This window comes from Cynocephalus volans, chromosome 13 (genome assembly GCF_027409185.1).
Source record: "Cynocephalus volans isolate mCynVol1 chromosome 13, mCynVol1.pri, whole genome shotgun sequence".
In the NCBI taxonomy this organism is placed as follows: Eukaryota; Metazoa; Chordata; class Mammalia; order Dermoptera; family Cynocephalidae; genus Cynocephalus; species Cynocephalus volans.
The window spans coordinates 108797030-108815473 of record NC_084472.1 but is presented as its reverse complement, the minus strand read 5'-3'; the positions used below and the strand labels follow the sequence as shown (position 1 = coordinate 108815473).

At 49.5% G+C, this 18444-nt stretch overlaps 1 pseudogene; it reads left to right on the top strand.

The window, feature by feature from the left end:
* The first annotated feature begins 401 nt into the window (after nt 1–401).
* LOC134362342 (U2 spliceosomal RNA) lies at nt 402–506 on the top strand (annotated as a pseudogene).
* Nucleotides 507–18444: the final 17938 nt, after the last annotated feature.

The following is an 18444-nucleotide window of genomic DNA, read 5'->3' as shown; positions in this document are numbered from 1 at the left end:
AGTGGGTCCACTCAAGGCAGCCGTGGACTCCCGCTCAGAACAGCCTCCCTCAGGCTTCCCCTGAGCTCGGAGGTGGGAGGGGGGGCTCCTGGAGGGAATTTCTGAGCAGAGCCAGCAATGGTCAGCTTTGCCCCTTCCTCTAACGGTGAGCATCCTCAGATACACAAACGCGTTTACATACAAAATTCAGGAAGCGATATCTGCTTCTGCGTTTAGGAAATGATACAGCACAAGACTCACCTAAGTGGTGAACTTGTGGAATACAAGTTCAATTCACAAAAACTGAGTTTGTGGACGACAGGTCCAGGAAACCCGTTGTGGCACCATGGGAGAGGTAGCTGTGCATGGGTGAGCTCGTCTTTAGGTGGCCATCATCTCTTCCACCTCATCTGCACCTCCCCATCGCTTCTCGGCCTTTTGGCTAAGATCAAGTGTAGTATCATCTGCACCTCCCCGTCCCACCAAACAATAGAGACAATTTACATAGATGAAGTACGTCACCCCGCAGAGCGGCTGCAGGGAAAGGAAGGAATTTTATGTATTGAGGGCCCACTCTGGCCAGTACCTTACACACATTATTTGTTGTAATTCCTCCTTTACTGATGAGGACATGCAGGCTCAGAGTGGCAGGACTGGGTTTAAAAACCAGACCTATCTGACCTGTGCTCTTTCTCTTGACCCCTAAGAGTTTTATATTTTGCGTGGGAACTTACTGAACAGTAACTGTCTTGAGGAGGACCAGTGAAAATACTTAGGTGTATTTATACTCATGTATATCCTCGGGCTCTGCCACGGGTCTGCCTTGCCCTGGCCCCTTTTCTCCCACCCCCAGCACAACAGGCAGGGGCTGTCTGCAGTGGTGACTGCATACATGAAGCCCGGGGCTGTTGCAATGCGCCATGTTCCAGGTATTATACTGGCATGTGAAAGGGGTTCTGCCACTCCAGCCACAGGATGTTTAGAAACAGGTTTCACACTGGTCTTTGCTTTCTTTGCCTGCAGGAGATTGGGAAGTTCAGGCCCAGAGAGTAGACTCTGGCCAGCAGGGTTGGAGATGTCATTGAGCCAGGTGTGTTGTTTTGTGATTCCTGTGACTGTGCCACCCTTCTGGTAAAGAAGCCCAGAGAGAGGGGGCAAGTACCAGCGAATCAGTCTGCAGGTTGAGCAGGAGCCTGGGGAAACTGAGAAGCCCCCCTCTGATGTTGGGAAGAACAGTCATGCCTTTGCCAGGTTAGCTGGAGGCTCCCAAAGCTGCCAGCCACCGTAGGGGGAGGTCCTGCAGCCTGAGCACCTGGGCCTGCCTAGGAGTCGCTGATTTAGACCAGAGCATTTTATGGTCTGAAAATGGCTTTAAAATTTGTTTGGAATTACCCAGAGCACATTTTAAACACTTAAGTGGCTGTCCGCATATTTTTGAGCACTTGCAGTTCACCTTAGTACAATCTTCTCCGGTCTCCATTGGCACCCACGTAGCTCTTTGCCAAGGCCCATGCTTCAGCATTCTCCCAGCTCATGCTGAGAGGCCAGAAGCCTTCACCCTGATGCCCAGAGCCATTCTCTCTCCTCTGCTCTTTCAGCCTCTGCACGGGGTTGAACAGTGTTCCTCTGAACATCTGTGTCCACCCAGATTCTCAGAATATGGCCTTATTTGGAAATACGGTCTTTGGAGGTGCAATTATCTAAATTAAGATGGGTTAACACTGGTTTAGGGTGGGTCTGGGTCCAGGTCCAGTGACTGGTGTCCTTGTAAGAAGAGGAGAGGCCACGCAGACGCACAGCGAGGACGGCCACGTGCAGACGGAGGCAGAGACGGAGGGACTCGGCTACAAGCCGAGGAGTGCCCAGGACTGTCGGAGCCCCCAGAAGCTAGGAGGCCAGGAAGGGGTCTCCGCTAGAGCCTTCAGAGGAGCGTGGTCCTGCCGACACCCAGACTTCAGACCTCTAGCCTCCAGAGCATGAGAGAATACGTTCCTGTAGTTTGCAGCCGCCCAGTTCGTGGGATCTGTTGTGGTGGCCCTAGGAAACGAGGGCACCCTCGCAGATCATGAGGGCTCTGCCCCTCCTCCAAGCTGCCCAGTACACACTTCAGAGGAAGCCCAGGAAGGCCTCATCACCTCACTCTCCAGGCACGAGCTCAGGGGCTTGATGGTTTAAGACCCTCCCACTGCCAGCCAGAGGCTCACTGGCCCCCTTACTCTGTCGTTCCATTTCTGTCTCCAAGTTTACGCACTTCAGTGGGCCTGTAAGATGTGACATCTGCAGCTGTCACCAAGAGCAGAGCTGCATTGTTTACGTCGATTTAGCACATGCTAACTGCTGGGCTTTCCATGATCTATATTAGCCATTTATTCTTACACGAAGTAGTCACTCAAGGAATGTTCAGTCTGGCTGGGACTGTAGCCCCTACCTCCCTGTGTGCTGGAAATGGAAGGAGGTGGGTTCTGTTTTCACCAATGCCAGCTCTTCCTTCTGCCTGTCTTAACTCTCGAGAAAGTTCTACGTGGACTCTGTGGGACTCTCCAAATGTGATGGGGCCCGACTCCTTTTGCCGCTAGCAAGCCGGCCTCTTCCACCATGCAGTCCCACCCCGCCCTGTTCCTCTTTGTTAATTGTGGAGGGCCTTGCCCCTGTGGGCTGTCAGAGGGGTTCTGCACATTTTATACCTGACAGGGCCTCTCCCAGAAACCCCGGAGGGAAACACCGTTAAAGTGTTTTATGTTGGGGAGTAGGTTGGTTTCTGTGCAATAAAAACCAAAGCCATTCAACAAGCAAGCTCCTGGGTAATTACTGGGACCGAGGAGATAGCTTCCATATGCCGGGCGGGTGCACGGAGGCCACAGCCTGCATCTGTTCCCTTTGTTCTGTCAGAGAAGGAGCCAGGAGGGGGTCTGACCTCCCGGTAAACCCTGAACCAGAACCCTCTGCCGAGCTTCAGGGAGAAGAGGGGCCGGGTGGTGGAGGGAGGTCAGAGGGCAGCCACATCTGGCACAGGGGGGGGCTGGCAGGGAGGTGAGCCACAGGAGGAAAGGGGCTGGGCTGTCCCCTCCCTAATCAATAACCCCAGCTACCAGGGGGGATCAGAGAACCATTCATTAACGAGCTCGTTAAGTGATTGATAGGCTTAATTTTCCTGTCACACGTGGACTTCCCTCGTAAACATGTCAGTTGAGGAGAGTTCAGGCTTGTCACTTGGATTTATGGCTGGAATAACAGGTAGGTGGGAAAGAGGGGCAGGTCCCGGGTGACCCAGGCTGGCTGCTGTGCAATGTTGAGGCCAGGGCTCCGGGTGCCTGAAGGCCTTCCCCTTTTCCTCCTGCAGCTGAGATAACAGTCCCCGCCTTGAGGTCTCACCCTCTCAGCCTCAGAGGAATGAAGCCGGGGCAGCCCCCCGCAGCTGCCAGCACCCCCGCCTCCACCCCGCCTCCACGGGGCTCTTTTTGGAGTTAGGTCCTGGTTCACCTGGAAATCCGAGGGACATCCTGGTGTTGGAAAGTCTTACCCAAGCTGTGGCTCTCGGAAAACAGACCTCCTTTTCTTTTCTAGGTGTCCTGAAAGATCAAGAAATGAAAATAGGGGCTGAAAGCACCAGGACTGTGACACAAACAAGCCGTCAGCTCCTCAGTGATCTGGAAAATTGCTGGTGGCACTTGGGGGACAGGCTGGAGGGGAGGTGGGCACGGGGGAGGGCCCAGTCAGAGCAAGTGGTGGGGTGGTGGGGGCAGCAGCAGTCGGCAGCCCAATGGGTGGTCCTGGGGGGCTCACTTCCAACAGGCTCTAGTTAATGCTCCGTGTTAAACTAGCCAAGCACAGCTACATTCCCCAGATGTATCAGAAACGCAGGCGCGATGCGAATGAGCACTGGCTAATTGAAAATACAGTGCAAAATCCGCCAACCTCCATTGCTGTTGTTATCACAAAGCACCGGCTCTAGTGAGAGGCTTTCTGGGACCTGACCCGTGGTCAGCTTTAACCAGCACCGTGAAGGACTTTGGACATGGAGATGTTCTGCCCTCTTCAGTAGTAAAATACATTTGCTCTTGTGTGGCGCCTCTTCCCCTCCAGTGTGGCTGTGGACCGCCTGAAAGCAGGGGCCTTTGTGTCTCCTACAACACTGGTGGAGTGCCCGCCTGAGCGCAGGAGCCACCGCCCCACTGCAGGCCGCGCTCGGCTGGGCTGTGCCAGCAGTGCCCCCCTGCCTGCAGGGTGCACCTTGTCACCTCGTCATTGCTCACAGCTCTTCATCAGGTGGCATCAGGAGCTTCATCCCTGGGACCCTTAGTAGGGAGAGCTGGGGTGGAGGATGGACTTATGGGTAGATTATCTCTAGATGAAGTGTGTGTGTGTGTGTGTGTGTGTGTGTGTGTACAGGGGTGCCCAGCATGTGTGTGTGTGTGAGTGTGTGAGTGTGTGTGTGTGGGTACGTGTGTGTGTGCGTGTGCGTGTGTGTGTGCGTGTGCGTGTGTGAGTGTGTGTGTACGTGTGTGTGTGTGTGTGTGTGTGTATACAGGGGTGCCCAGCGTGTGTGTGTGTACGTGTGTGCGTGTGCGTGTGTGTGTGTGTACAGGGGTGCCCAGCGTGTGTGTGTGTACGTGTGTGTGTGTGTGTGTGTGTGTGTGTGTGTGTGTACAGGGGTGCCCAGCGTGTGTGTGTGTACGTGTGTGTGTGTGTACGTGTGTGTGTGTGTGTGTGTGTGTACAGGGGTGCCCAGCGTGTGTGTGTGTGTGTGTGTGTGTACGTGTGTGAGTGTGTGTGTGTACGTGTGTGTGTGTGCGTGTGCGTGTGTGTGTGTACAGGGGTGCCCAGCGTGTGTGTGTGTGTGAGTGTGTGTGTGTGTACGTGTTGTGTGTGTGTGTATGTGTGTGTGTGTACAGGGGTGCCCAGCGTGTGTGTGTGTGTGAGTGTGTGTGTGTACGTGTGTGTGTGTGTGCGTGTGTGTGTGTGTGTGTACGTGTGTGTGTGTGTGCGTGTGTGTGTGTGCGTGTGTGTGTGTATACAGGGGTGCCCAGCGTGTGTGTGTGTACGTGTGTGAGTGTGTGTGTGTGTACGTGTGTGTGTGTGTGTGTGTGTATACAGGGGTGCCCAGCGTGTGTGTGTGTGTGAGTGTGTGTGTGTGTACGTGTGTGTGTGTGTGCGTGTGTGTGTGTGCGTGTGTGTGTGTACAGGGGTGCCCAGCCAGGTTATTGCAAAATACAGCCCCTCTAGAGGGCCTTTCACACCCTAATAAATCATCGCTGGTTTGGCAATTGTCTACATGTCTAAGTACTACTTGCTGCGATGACTCCAGACTTGTCAGGCTAAATCCTAAGGCAAGGAAGGAGGAATAATACCTCCTTCCTCTGGTCACTGGCTCTCCTTTGATGTTTTTCTATTTTTTTTTTTCAGAGCTAAAAGTTGGGTCATTTATATGTGCTTGCTTATACTTCAACACTGTTGAAGTGGGACAGAAACAATAATGATAATAGCCATGGCCAAGCTATCGTTTTTTTTTTAGCACTTACAAAGTGCTCTGCACACATCTTCTTTTCTAATTCCACAGCAAACCCTCACTTTGCCCAAGGCACCACCGCTGGCTGCGGATGGGGATGGAACCGGGCCGGTCCGAGGACTGTCACACTCCACAGGCGGGTGTTGCTGGCCACTCTGCAGAGGAGTCCACGTTAATTTTGTCAAATTGCAACCTGTTTGTTGTATTGGTCAGAAACCTGTACTTGTTTTTATGGCAGGATCTCTGAGCACTAGTCGCTGTGATTTTCTGAAATGTCTTTAGGTTCAGACCCGCTGGACATTTTTTTCTTTGTCTAAGTGCTGGTATATAATAGGAGCTATATTATTACTATAATGTTCTCTTGAATGGAGCCTCTGGAAAGGCGCCAGGTCAGAGTTTGGACACAAGCAAAAGCCCGTTGGAAAGAGTCACGTGAGGGCATGGGGGCTCGTCTGTCACTGAGGCCTCCTCCTGGCAGGAGCCTGACCCTCACTTCCCTTTAATGCAGTCAAGACGGTTGAACCCAGGCCCAGATGGTCTCCCTCCATACACTGTTGCATTTCAGCTTGCAACTATTAATTATTATTACACTAATAGCTGTTATTTATTGAGCACCTATTAAGTGCCAGGGACAGCCTGAGCTACTTTACATATGCTCTTTCACTAATCATCACAGCAACTCTCTAGAGCAGGCACTGTTGTTCTGCCGACAGATAAAGAAACTGAGGCTTGGAGTGGGTAAGCGGCTTTGCCAAGGTTAGGAGCCTGTGCTTATTCTATGAACTCACCTGCCTGCTGTTCCCAGGCACTCAGCTCTTCATATTCTCTCATCTCCCTAATCATCTCCTCTAAACCTCTTCTGCAGCAATAAGTTTCCAAAAGCAGCAATGAGCACAGATCACAGCCCTCCACGGCTGCTGTCCTCATGGTAAAGTGCCTGCTTGTTTTCTGATGCAGTGTCTGTGGTCAGAATAGACAAAGGATTCTTTGCACTGTGGTAGGACAGGAGGGCTCTTGCCTGTGCTTGTCTGTGTGTCTCTGGAGTGTCCATGGCAGGATTTTCCCAGGGAATGAGGGATTCCTTATATCCCAAGTGGTCTTGCTGGGACAAAACAGATATGCCCCATTAACAGGTTCCCTTAGCCTGTTAAGTAGCACAGGGAAACATCCTGAGGCTTCCAGACCCTGCAGCTCCAGGATTCTGGTCTGCAGCCCCCGGGAGCAACTGATCCTGCCTCCTGGTGCTTGCCAATGTCTGGGTGTGGCTCTTACTCTAGGGTATCCACCTCTACCCCAGGACCTTTCCTTTTCAAGAAACCGTCAAGGGCTTTCATTTTTTCATTTTGCCCTGTGTTTAGTAAAATACATCTTTCAGCCCTGTTCAGCCAGTCGTGTCCTTGAACCCAGGCAGTTTCATGGTAAGGAAGACTTTGATCAACTGACCCATTTCAAAGAGACAGGGAAGTTCTTTAGCTTGCATGAGGCACAATTCCTGTCTGCGCTGGAAGGTCCCAAGCTCTGCAGTGCTGGCACCAGCCCCTGGGAACCAGCAAGTGAGATAAATTAGAAGCCTAGAGCAAAATATTTGGTTTCATGTAATTTAGTTTCTTTCTACTACTTGCTCAAAATTCTGTGGAACAATTAAATTTTAAAAGTGTCTTATGGGTGCCTTGGGCTCTCTTTTCCTTCAAGTTTATTGATTATATCTGAGATCACTCACAAGAGCAAGGTGGCTTTTTTTGTTTGTTTGTTCACATTTAGTAAGACCATTTGGTTGGAGCCAGAAAGAGAAAATCCACAAAGTGAGAGAGTACCTGAACTGTGGCTGCAGGCCCAGCAAGTGGACAGTCTCACGTTCATCTACCGAGGTTGTCTTGAATTCAGAGCTTGTCTTAGTCTGTTTTCTGTTGCTTGTAACAGAATACCTGAAACTGGGTAATTTATAAAGGAACAAAGTTTATTTCTGATAGTTCTGGAGGCTGAGAAGTCCAAGGTCAAAGGGGAATGTCTTGTGAGGGTCTTCTTGTTGACGGACTCTCTGCAGAGTCATCTGACGAGGAGGCTGAGTGTGCTAGTTCAGGTCTCTCTTTTTCTTATAAAGCCAATGTTGGGAAAATATAGGAAAATGGTCAGGGACCCTCAGGTGTTCAGAATGTTGCTGAGCATTTGATGTAAATATGCATGTGCACCCAGGTGTTCCTTGGTTACTATTCAATGTAGTTGCGTATGGGCACCCACGTGTCCTGGGTTATGACCTAAGTATAAAAGACTAATGGCTCTGACACATGGCACTTCTCGGGGTGCTCCAGGGGGCTGCTAGGGTGGCTGCTCCTAGCTCTGAATAAAGCCTATTAATTTTTTACCCATGGCTCCCAGGACCTTTTCCCGTTACCTGGCTCAAGGACCTGTATGTGAAGGGTTTGTGGCCCAGTCCATACAATGGACTTGAGGGGTCTGTGAGCCCTAGTCCTAGCTTGACAATTGGCGTAGTCGGTGGCAGGATTCTGACCAGGAACGAGAGCCAATGGCCCCTTTGGAGGAGGAAATGTAGCTACTCTTGAGTATGTGGTCCCCAGAGGCCACTTTCCTGCTGGTCGGGATCTGGTTGCTGCTCACTGTAATACCAGTCAGCACAGACCAGGCACTCCATGAAGCAGTGTGGCTTTGAGACTTGCAGCAGAAAGCCTCTTGGGAGGGGGAGGAGATGTGGCTGTCCTTGAGTATGTGGTGCCCAGTGGCTCTTCCTGCTGACTGGAGTCTGGCTACTGCTCACTATACTGCAAGCCAATTGAGATTTGCAGCAGAAAGAAGAGTTGCTGGAAGTGCAGATACTTGTCCTGGAGGATGACATGCAGTGATGGGTCATCAGTGCTTCTCACACCAGGGAAGATGACAAAACCAGTGGTGAGCTGGGGGCGACTGTGTGTCTCCAGGCACGACCTGTTGTGCATCAGAAAATGAAGCACGAGCAGCCTATGGGACTAGGTGAGCCACCGGTGGGCCATCCACAGGTGACCTAATTCACTACCTATGTCCTGTATACCCAGGTTGAATTAGTTGACTGGGGAGACAGTTCCGGCAGAAACAGGGAGAGCCCCTGGCTGTTTGGCTTCTGTGGTCATGGGACCTAGGGGTGGATAGTGTGATGTGCTCTGGCGAGGAGATGGAAAAGTTGGTCTCCGTTACCGCACACCCATCCCTGAGGCAGCAGCTGCAGAACTGCCACAGACATGTACAAGGGCCGGGTAATCACTCCTTAATGGAGTGGGTGAATAAAGCTGCCCAAACTCTGCGGGCGAACACTGGAGAACTGCCTGAGACAGTGAGTAAATGGCAAACACATGCCAAGTTGGTTGAAATAATTCGGGAGCTGGGGATGTGGCAGTCCATGTTTAATGTGAACACCCGTGGCCCGGATGATGAATATTTTACAGGAAGCATGAGAAACAGTGCTGCAGAATGCCCTGTGAATGTCCTTTGGATCATTGATGGCCATACTGGTCCCATAAGCTGGTCATCCTCTACATGAGGTAATGACCATGATGGCCAGTCTGGGCAAAATATAGGAGGGGAGACAAGCAAAGGGGGTCCAAAAGGTGGCTAAGACCAAACCCCCAAATGCTCGGGATTTATCTCAAGGGGGCCAAGGCAAGACCAGCCATAAGCAGATGTGGCTTGACTTGCTTGCGGCTGGGGTTGATAGCAAGAAAACTGACAGGCAACCAAATACTGTCCTATTTGCCTTGTGGCAACAATTGCACCCTGAACAGTGTTTCACTAAATATCTGGAAACAGGTGGTGAGGTATGCTCAGTGGATTTAAAGGATTTTTTAGTTACTCCCACAGAAGTGGATGAAATGTTCCGTTTTGATTAGGGAGCAGGCCAAGGTGCTTGTCTTTTTGGGGGTGGGCAAGGACCAGAGGCCTCATGTTGAACTGGCAATACATTGGTCAAAGACAGATGTGCAGGAGCTCTGGATAGCATAAAAGCCAAAAACCTTGGTGGCAGCTGCGTTGAATCTGCAGGCCGGTGGAACTTGAGAGCAGTGAAAGCGTGGCAGCCTCCACCCAGATTTCGGAAGATGTATGAAGAAGCCAGGGGACTCGGGCAGAGACCTGCTGCAGGGGTGGAGCCACTGCAGAGGTCATCGACATGGTGGGACTGCCACCAGGAACCCAGACCTGTGGGGCTGCTGGCAATGTGCAACAGCGGCCTTGGAAAAACTGCAGGCACCAAGGCAGCTCAATGGGCTGCACCTGGAGGAGCTGTAGGAGCAAGGCTGCCCAATGCTTTGGGGGCCCAGATGCCCCACTGTACTTAATGTTTGCCACGTTGGGTTTTGGATTTGTTTGGGGCCTGTTTTTCCTTTCTATTCCTCCTTTTTGGAATGGGAATGTGTACCCAGTGTCTGTCCCACTGTATCTTGGAAGTAGATAAATTTGCTTTTGATTTTTACAGGTACACAGCTGAAAGGAGTTTTGCCTTTAGTCTCAGATGAGACTTTGGACTTTTGAGTTGGTGCTGGAACAAGCTAAAGACTTTTGGGACTGTTGGGATGGAATATGTAATATGTGAATGCAAGGGTCAGTTATCCTCACTAAGGGAACATTGTGGAACATTCTGAACACGTAGGGACCCTGAAGGGGTGGATTGTTGGGAAAATATAGGAAAATAGTCAGAGCCCCACAGATGTCCAGAATCTTGCTGAGCATTTGATGTAAATATCCACGTGCACCCAGGTGTTCCTTGGTTACTATCTAATGTAATTGTGCATGGGCATCCGGGTGTCCTGGGTTATGGACTTAAGTATAAAAGACTAACGGCTCTGATACATGCTGTCACCCCCGCTTCTTGGGACCCTGTGGGAGGCCACTAGGGTGGGTGCTCCTAGCTCTGAATAAAGCCTAATTTTTATTTTTACCCACGGCTCCCAGGATCTTTTCTTATTACCTAGATCGTGGACCTGAGTGAAGGGTTTGTGACTCAGACCCATCAAGCCCATTGTACAGACTGTGAGCCTGAGCCTTAGCAATACAGACAAAAGTCCCACTCCCTTGATAACTCATTAATCCATTAACCCATTAATCCATGAATGGATTAATCCATTCATGAGGGCAGAACCCTCAGGACCCAATCACCTCTTAAGGGCCTCACCTCAGTGCTGCCACATTGGATATTAAGCTTCAACATGAGGTTTGGTGGGGCCGAAACATATTTAAACCCTAGCAGGGGCGTTAGTTGGTCACAGTGGAGAAATAGTTATGAAGGAAGGCTTGGTGTTCCTGTCCTGGAGTAGTATGGAGGCTCACTGGGAATAATGCAGAGATACCCCAAACAAAAAGGGCTCAAGGACCCTTTAAGAAGACAGTTGAATGAAACAATGGATGGAAGGGTCCTCTGCACCCCACCCCCAGCAGTTACTGATGGCTGATTTAAAAGTCCACATTGGCAGCCCCCTCAGAATTGGACTTGCAACTTTCTGTACCAGCTCATCAAACTGAGTGTCTTAACTCCAGGTGTTTCAGGAGTAAAGGAGTCATTGAAAGTAGAAAAACACCATAAGCAAGTATTTATTTCATTTTTCTGACCACCTCTTGGCAAGTGGTTCACACATTCTTCTTCCAAAGAGTTGGTTTCTAGATGCCTGCGCTGAAGAGCACCTGAATTAATCTGCAAACTCCTTATGGCTGATTCAGCCAAAACTACCACCTGAGCTTTTTCTAGACATCCAGGTTAAAGGCATTTCAGAGTAATATAAGAGCTGCCTCCTGTCTATCCTACAGGATGGGCTACCATCCTGCTCCTTTTCAGCACACAGGGGTGGTGAGAAACTTGAAGGGTGTAACCCCTGCAGAGGTGGGAATGAGGCTTCTCAGCAGAAGAGGGGGCAGAGGGTGAGGTGAAGGTGGACGGCTCTGACGGCCTTAGGTTTTCAAGCCCTGGAAAGGAGCTGGAGCCGCAGCTCTCAGTACGGAGCAGCGATCTGCGGTTGGGGGTTGCAGCACATCTGCCTTTTATAGGTCTGGAATGAAAAATGTTTTTAATTAAGGAGTGGAATTGGGGCTTTCAATCTTGCGACACGCTATGTACCTGCCAAACCTGCTGGATGGGGATTTAGTTCTGACCTCTCACCCGCACCTACTTTAACTGAGGGACTCTTGGGAGAACTCAGAGGAACCACGAGCACCTGAGAAAATCTGAATTGCTGCTTCTGGGGTTCCATAGACATCGTACAGAATATACCCCAATGTGGAACATCCTTCTGCCCTCCCCAAAACAGGATTCCAACCGCTCGGCTCAGGGGTGAGAAGGGTGGGTCAGTGTCGTTGTTGGCTGTGGCCTGACGCTGTGAACCAGGAAGGCTTAGGGACCCGACAAAGCTAGAAAAACAAAGAACAAACATAGCGATAATAAAAACTTTCAAATAAAAAAAATGAAGAGGTTAAAAATCTAGAAAGGTAATGCTCTGTTTAAATGATCTTATTTAAAACAAACCACCCAAAGAAAATCTTTTACCACCCCCTCCCCTCACCAAAAAACCCTCCTTAAAGGGAAGGAAACTCATTCTGTTGGGGTGACAGCCCTCTGTCTGACAAAGCAGGAGGCGGCGAGCTCGACAGCGTCTCCACGGGATAACAGGAGCCAGAAAAAGAAAGAAGCTGCGGTGAGAAGCCTCTGTTCTCTCCTGAGGATAAGCTAGAGGGTCACCTGACCTTAGTTTCTGGGCTTTTCCCCGCCTTTTTCCCCAATGCCTCTCAGTGGTAAGGTGCTTCCATAAGACATGTGAGTGCTGCCCTAAATATTGGAAAGAGCCTTCTGCAGTGACGTCCAGAGCCAGCGATTCTTCTGGGTGGTCTGGGGCAGGCGCAGCAGGAGAAGGCCGTGATTTCAGGCCCCGACTTTCTAGGCATTTCTGTGCATCCTCTGTGGCTGGGGCAGCCTCCTTCCTTTTCTGCCTTGTAGAATCCCGTTTCAATCCTTGAAGATGCACTGAGGGCTGTGTTAATTCCATTCTAGGCCCTAAGTACTAACCCTCACTTTTTAATAGGTTATTAAAACATAAAAGAAAAAGTTTTTTGATACGATATTAAACGACGCATGCTGAAGTGTAACCGCCCTCTCGATTTTCTAATTGCATTTTCAAATAAATTCATCAAAGCTGAGCTATTCTCTCCCTTTACTCCCTCCCCTCCTCCTCCCCTCCCTCCTCTGCGTTTCTGCTTGGCTGGTTCCTTAAACAAGTGTTGAGCCCACATACTGGTAAACTAGCTCTAGATGCGGTTCAAATGTCACCTCCTTGGTGAAGTGTCCCCTCTCGCTAGGCAGCAATGATTGCTCCTCTGTCGCACTTCCACAGCCCAGCCCTTCCTTCCCTTCTTTTCTGTCCTGCATTCACAACCGAGGGCCTGGCGCCGTTCACACTGTAGTGCGTGTAGCTCTTACGCACTTGTCCTCCCTGACCTGCGAGCTGCTTCAGGGCCGGATGCGTTTTTTTCTTCTTTGCGTCTCCTGTGCTTAGCACAGTTGCTCACATGTTGAAAATATTCACTAAATATTATCGAAAGGAACTGAGTTCAGAGCAGAGGCATGAAGGAATCAGAGGCAAACCACGGTAGATCTTTGGCCTCTTGGTGGAGAAAAGTGATGCTTGCTCACGGATTGAAGGCCTATTCTTTTGCCACTGGTGAGGGCAAGGACCGTGGTGACTGATCAACTCTATTAGTCCCTCATATCAGTTATTTGTATATTCATATCACTGATACACACGTATAGATATATTCCCATAGTAAAATGTTTACAATCCAGAAAGTTACTGAGCACATTAAATTATTATGGGTTCCATTTTATTTATTAGACTTATTGTATTTCTTCTACAATTATATACAGGAAATTGTAGACTGATTTTTTAAAGTCACATTTGGTATCAGGCTTTGCATAATAGCCAACAGTAGTAACTGCTAACAAGTGTGAGCCCTTACTATGTGCCACACACTCTTTTAAACACTTTACATGTATTAACTTATTTACTTGACACAATGAACCTACATGCAGCTTAAATGGAATTCTTGATTGATACTACTGTTTTGCATGGCTGCAAATGAAAGGTTTCGTATTATTCTATAACCATGTGGATAGCAACACAATTGGGATTATGGATAGAAGATACAGAACTATTGTGATTTAGTGAGAGTTTTCATCCAATCCACCCAATCACAAATTCAGTTTGAGGACTTAAGAAAAGAGTGTTGATATCTGGACTCATACACATTGTAACTTGAGAAAAATGGGGTCTCATTTCACCACTGCGGTGTCAGAGCTTTGACAGGAATGTCAGGGAGCGAACAGGAGCCAGAAGGCTCCACGCCCCGTCTCACTCAGATTTTACACGTCTGACGCTAGAGAGCCATTAGGGACCCCGTTGGTTCACCTGGCTCCTAAGGTGAGTGTGGGTTTTTGTGTCTGTTGGATGAGGGTAACAATGACTTACTAGAACTTCACTTGACGGAGCTCCTGGGAGAGGTGCTGTTTTTGCCCCCAGCGCTTATCTAGAGGTGATGATTCTTGCTATTAAGTCAAAACATGAAGGCTGAAGAATTCATAGATTCAGGGAGGCTTCATACCTCACTTTCTGTTCATGCACCAAATTCATTTTTGGAGGTGATGAGAGAAGAGGAAGTCGCCTCAGTGCTTGACACATTACAGGACCTGAATATGTGTTTGTCGAGTGAATCAGCTGATTTCTGTCTTGCCTACACTGGCACTGTGATGGCAATTTGTATCTTATTATGTTAGGTTCACACCCTATTAGTATTTATTTTAGTTAATATAATGCAATTAGAGTGTAATCATATCAGTAGGTTTCAGATCATGTCAAAGAATAAAAAGTTATTGAAATACCAGTACTAATGTAAAGTGATAGAAAATAGTTAACGTGATGAAATGCTTGGATTGAGTCAGACATGAAAGGTCGGGGAGGAGGAGTGGGGAATCAGATCTTTGACTCTTTCTGAGACTCTTTTTTAAGTCCTCACAGACTCAGGGGTGCCTTGTCTCTGCATTTTTTCCCTGATGGGGCTGTGATCATTTTACTGTGTCTTGAGACAAAGTCCACAATTTGGGTCTGTTCAAAAAGGTGGTCTTGAGGTTGGTAATGGAAGGATGGAGACCAAGATCTAATTCCAGCTCTTCTCTAAGTGGCTGTGTGACTTACGTAACACTCCTAACCTCTCACTTGCACAAGGAGGGTGGCCTAGATGATTATACAGTCCCCTGGCTCTATCATTATATTTAATGATGCTATGAATTCTCAGAGCTTAAGCCAAGCAATGAGGCATATAAGCTGACCCCAATTGTTTTTTTCTGTCTGAAGCCAACCCCACAGCAGCCTCATGGCTGCAGAGGACTAGCACCTCAGCACGGTGCAAGCTGGTGGGTACCATTCGTTGCTTGCAGCCCATCCTGCCAGGTGTGCTAGGCTGGTCAGGTGCAGGCAGGTATTGGCTTCAGAGTGTGTTAAACCTCCATGAGGCTGGAGCTGGTTGTGCTTTTCTCATTCCTCAGCCCTATCTCCAGCCCCTGGGCTGACTCTGTTTTTCCCAACCTGTCAAGAGGGTGCATGGGGGACTTGGGCAGGTAGAAAATCCTGAACATGAAGCCCAGTGATGTGGGAGCATTCTCAGTGGAGAGCCCATGCTGCTTTGCACAGGTGCTTTTGCTTGGGAGGCTAGAAGATTTCCCAGGACTGCTCTGTTTCTGCCTCCCTCATAGAAGGCGCAGTACTGGCCCCAGACGCTGCTCTCACTTTTCGATTCTTCGGTGTCTCTGAAGTCTTACAAGAAGCACATTGTTTGGGGTTTGTTAGGTATGGAGCTGGTGGCGCAACTCTGAGGAAATAATTAACAATTATTTCTGAGGAGAAGCTTCCAGCCAGAGCTGCACCTTGTGGTGGCACATACATCTCGCAAAGAATTGTTATTTAAGCAATAATCCTTGAGAAATTGGTCGTTACCCGCATTAAACGACTCAGCCCATTGCCAAGGATGGTTAACGCTCTAATAAACTGGTCATTAACTGCAGTAACAATGAATTTCGAGGGGATTATTGCTATTATAAACCTTAATCAATGGTTTATAACAGTAATAATGTGGTCCTTTCTCTTAATGGTAAGTAGGGCAGCTTGCACCATCGCCTTGAAAATGTCTTTGTGGTGGCTCATTGTCCGAAGGGAGGCTTTGGGAGGCTGCCCGCTCTCTGGGAGCAAACCAGGGAGGGCAAAGGGCACGTCTGGAGCTCTTGGTTGCTTATGCTGTTCTCCAGGGATCAGGTCTGGAGCACGGAGCTGGGCATTCTCCCCTGATGCACGGTCCTCCTCCACTACAGACCCGGTGAGGTGCTGGGCGAGGGGACTCCTGGGCTCGCCTGACCAGCATGAGACCCTGGATTGGGGACGTGACTGGGCGTGGCCTGCCTATAGGTGGACAGCCATAGGGCAGAAGAAATGACCACCTTCTTAGTGGGATGGATGTGGCAGGGCTATAGAAAGGACTCGGCTTGGGATCTGCTACGGGCTCAGTTCTGTCGCTAACTTGTTATGTGACTCCAGGTAAGTCACATCACTTTCATGAGCCTCTGAAAAGTGGAGCTTGGAATGAGTAAATTCTCATATTTTTTTCTAGTATAACACTATGGTTCTTTTAATAATATCGATGTTTTATGTTAGTATACCATTACAGAACAGCAGTAATAATAACCACTTGCATAATGCTGGGTGTTGTTAGTTGTCTTTATCAACTCAACTTTATAGACCAACTGTTGAATCCTTGCAACAACCTGTTTCTGAGGGAGAGGACCTGGAGGCAGGAGAGATTAAGAAACTTGTCTGAACTGCAGAGCTCATCCGAGGTAGATAGGATCTGAATGTAGGGACGCCAGAGTCTGTGACCCTCCTCCTCACACACTGCTCTCTCTAGGAGTCTCTTTCCCCTAGTTAATTTGATCCTCACATCCTTTGAAGTAGGCAGATTGGGGCTGTCATCTTGGGTTACAAACCAGGAAACTAAGACTAAGGAGTAAAGGGACCTGTTCAAGTTAATGCAGCGGGTCTAGGTCCTGCCCAGGCAGACCCTCTGCTCCTGGCTGTGTCTGTGCCAGGGAGCTTCCTCTCTCCAGCAGGTGGGCTGGCTGCATGCTGAGGCCATTGTCTCTTCCACTGAGCGGAGGGAAACAGTTCACTGGAAGGAGGAAGGAAGGAGGGCTGATCCTTTCTCCAGCCTGGCACTGCTTGGAATGCATGGGAAAGTGGACATTGCAGGGGACTTTGGGGGCTTGGCCATGTAGGCGTTTTATTTTTATTTTCTTTATTATGCAAAATCTAAAATATATGCAGAAGGCTAACATAACGAACCTCATATACTCATCACCTGCTTTAGCAATATCAATTCATAGCCTATGTTGTTTTATCCAATGAGCCTCCAAACCTTCCCACTTTGTATTATTTTGGAGTAAACCACAGCTGTCATACCATTTCATCTGTTATCTCTTCAGCATGCATGTCTAAAAGTTAAAAACAAAAAGCAATAGCACTATCAGACTTTAAAAAAAATTAACAAGTCCCTCATATCACCAAATATCCCGTCTATTTGAAATTTCCCAGCTCAGTCATACACACACTGGGATTTCCTTCTTGCTCCAGCTCCCCACGTGCTCTGTGGCCTGAGACAAATCCCTTCTGGGTTTGCTCCCATTGCCCGTGTATAGAACGGCGTCGGCAGTCAAGGCTGCTTCTCTTTGTCCCTGGGTAGGTGAGGCCTCCGAAGCACCAGCAGGCCCTTGAATGGCAGCGTTTTCTAATAAGCCACATTGTCATGCCTGGGTGTCCTCTGCACACCACTAGAGAGGAAACTTCTAGAGGCGGCCCCCAAAGCATGCCCCTTTGAGTTAGACTTTCTTTTCCTGCGGCACACTCCAGAGAGCAGATTTGCTCTGGAAAGGAGGAAATGAGACAGTGATGCTTCGCAGGAGCCCCGTCTCCCTGCTTGTCTCAGAAATAGACGTGCACCTTGGGGACCTTTCTCAGGGAGGGGTACAGAGAGGATGCTGGCTGCAGTCACACCATCAGTGACATGATGCTGCCGTGCAAGGCTGGCCTTGGGGTGACCTGGCCATATGGAGTGAAACAGCTCTCTCCTCCTCTTAGCGGATAGTCCCAGTTCTGCCGCTCCCCCACTGGGCCTGCGGTTCCTCACGTGCAGAGGGAGAGGACTGGCCTGCATACGCCCTGGCAGGGTGGACGAGAAACACGGGGGCCTTTTTCAAACTTTACATTTTCTTCTGGAATTCATGAGTATCTAGGAACCAACCTCTTCCCACCTCCCTCTCCACCCCACATCGAGAGTTTTAGGGTTCAAGGATGTCCAAGTTCTCTTGATGTGCTAATAGCCTGTGAATCCGCGGTTTTGCCCAACTTAACCCGGATGAAGGAAGACATGTCTGCAGGGGAGGGTTCCAGCCAGTGACTCCTGAGCAGGGCGTTGCCCTAACTGGCCTTTGCCGGGGCTCCCTCTTTTAGGGGTTTCCTGGAGCTTCAGGGTCTCTTCTGCAAAACGTGTTTAACCACAGTGACCTGCACCTTGGGAGTGTTGTGAGTGGACACTTCATAACATGATGGACCAGGGCACTGAAACAGGGATGCTCTAACAATGGGGGAAGCCACCAAATGCCTGCTGGCCTCTTCTCCCCTGGACTCGTAACTGGGCTGTGGGCCAGGAAAAGTGGCTTTTTCCCTGCGATTCTCCCATCCACTGTGTACTCTGACTCACCAAGGATCTGATACATCTGGGGCACTGTGGCAGGTGGCTCTGCTGGGTGACCCAGCCTCAGTGCCCAGCTGCCAAGGGGTGGGGTTCTTAAAAAGTCTGCATGTTCAAAAAAGAGTCCGTTTTTCTGGCAGGTGAAAACT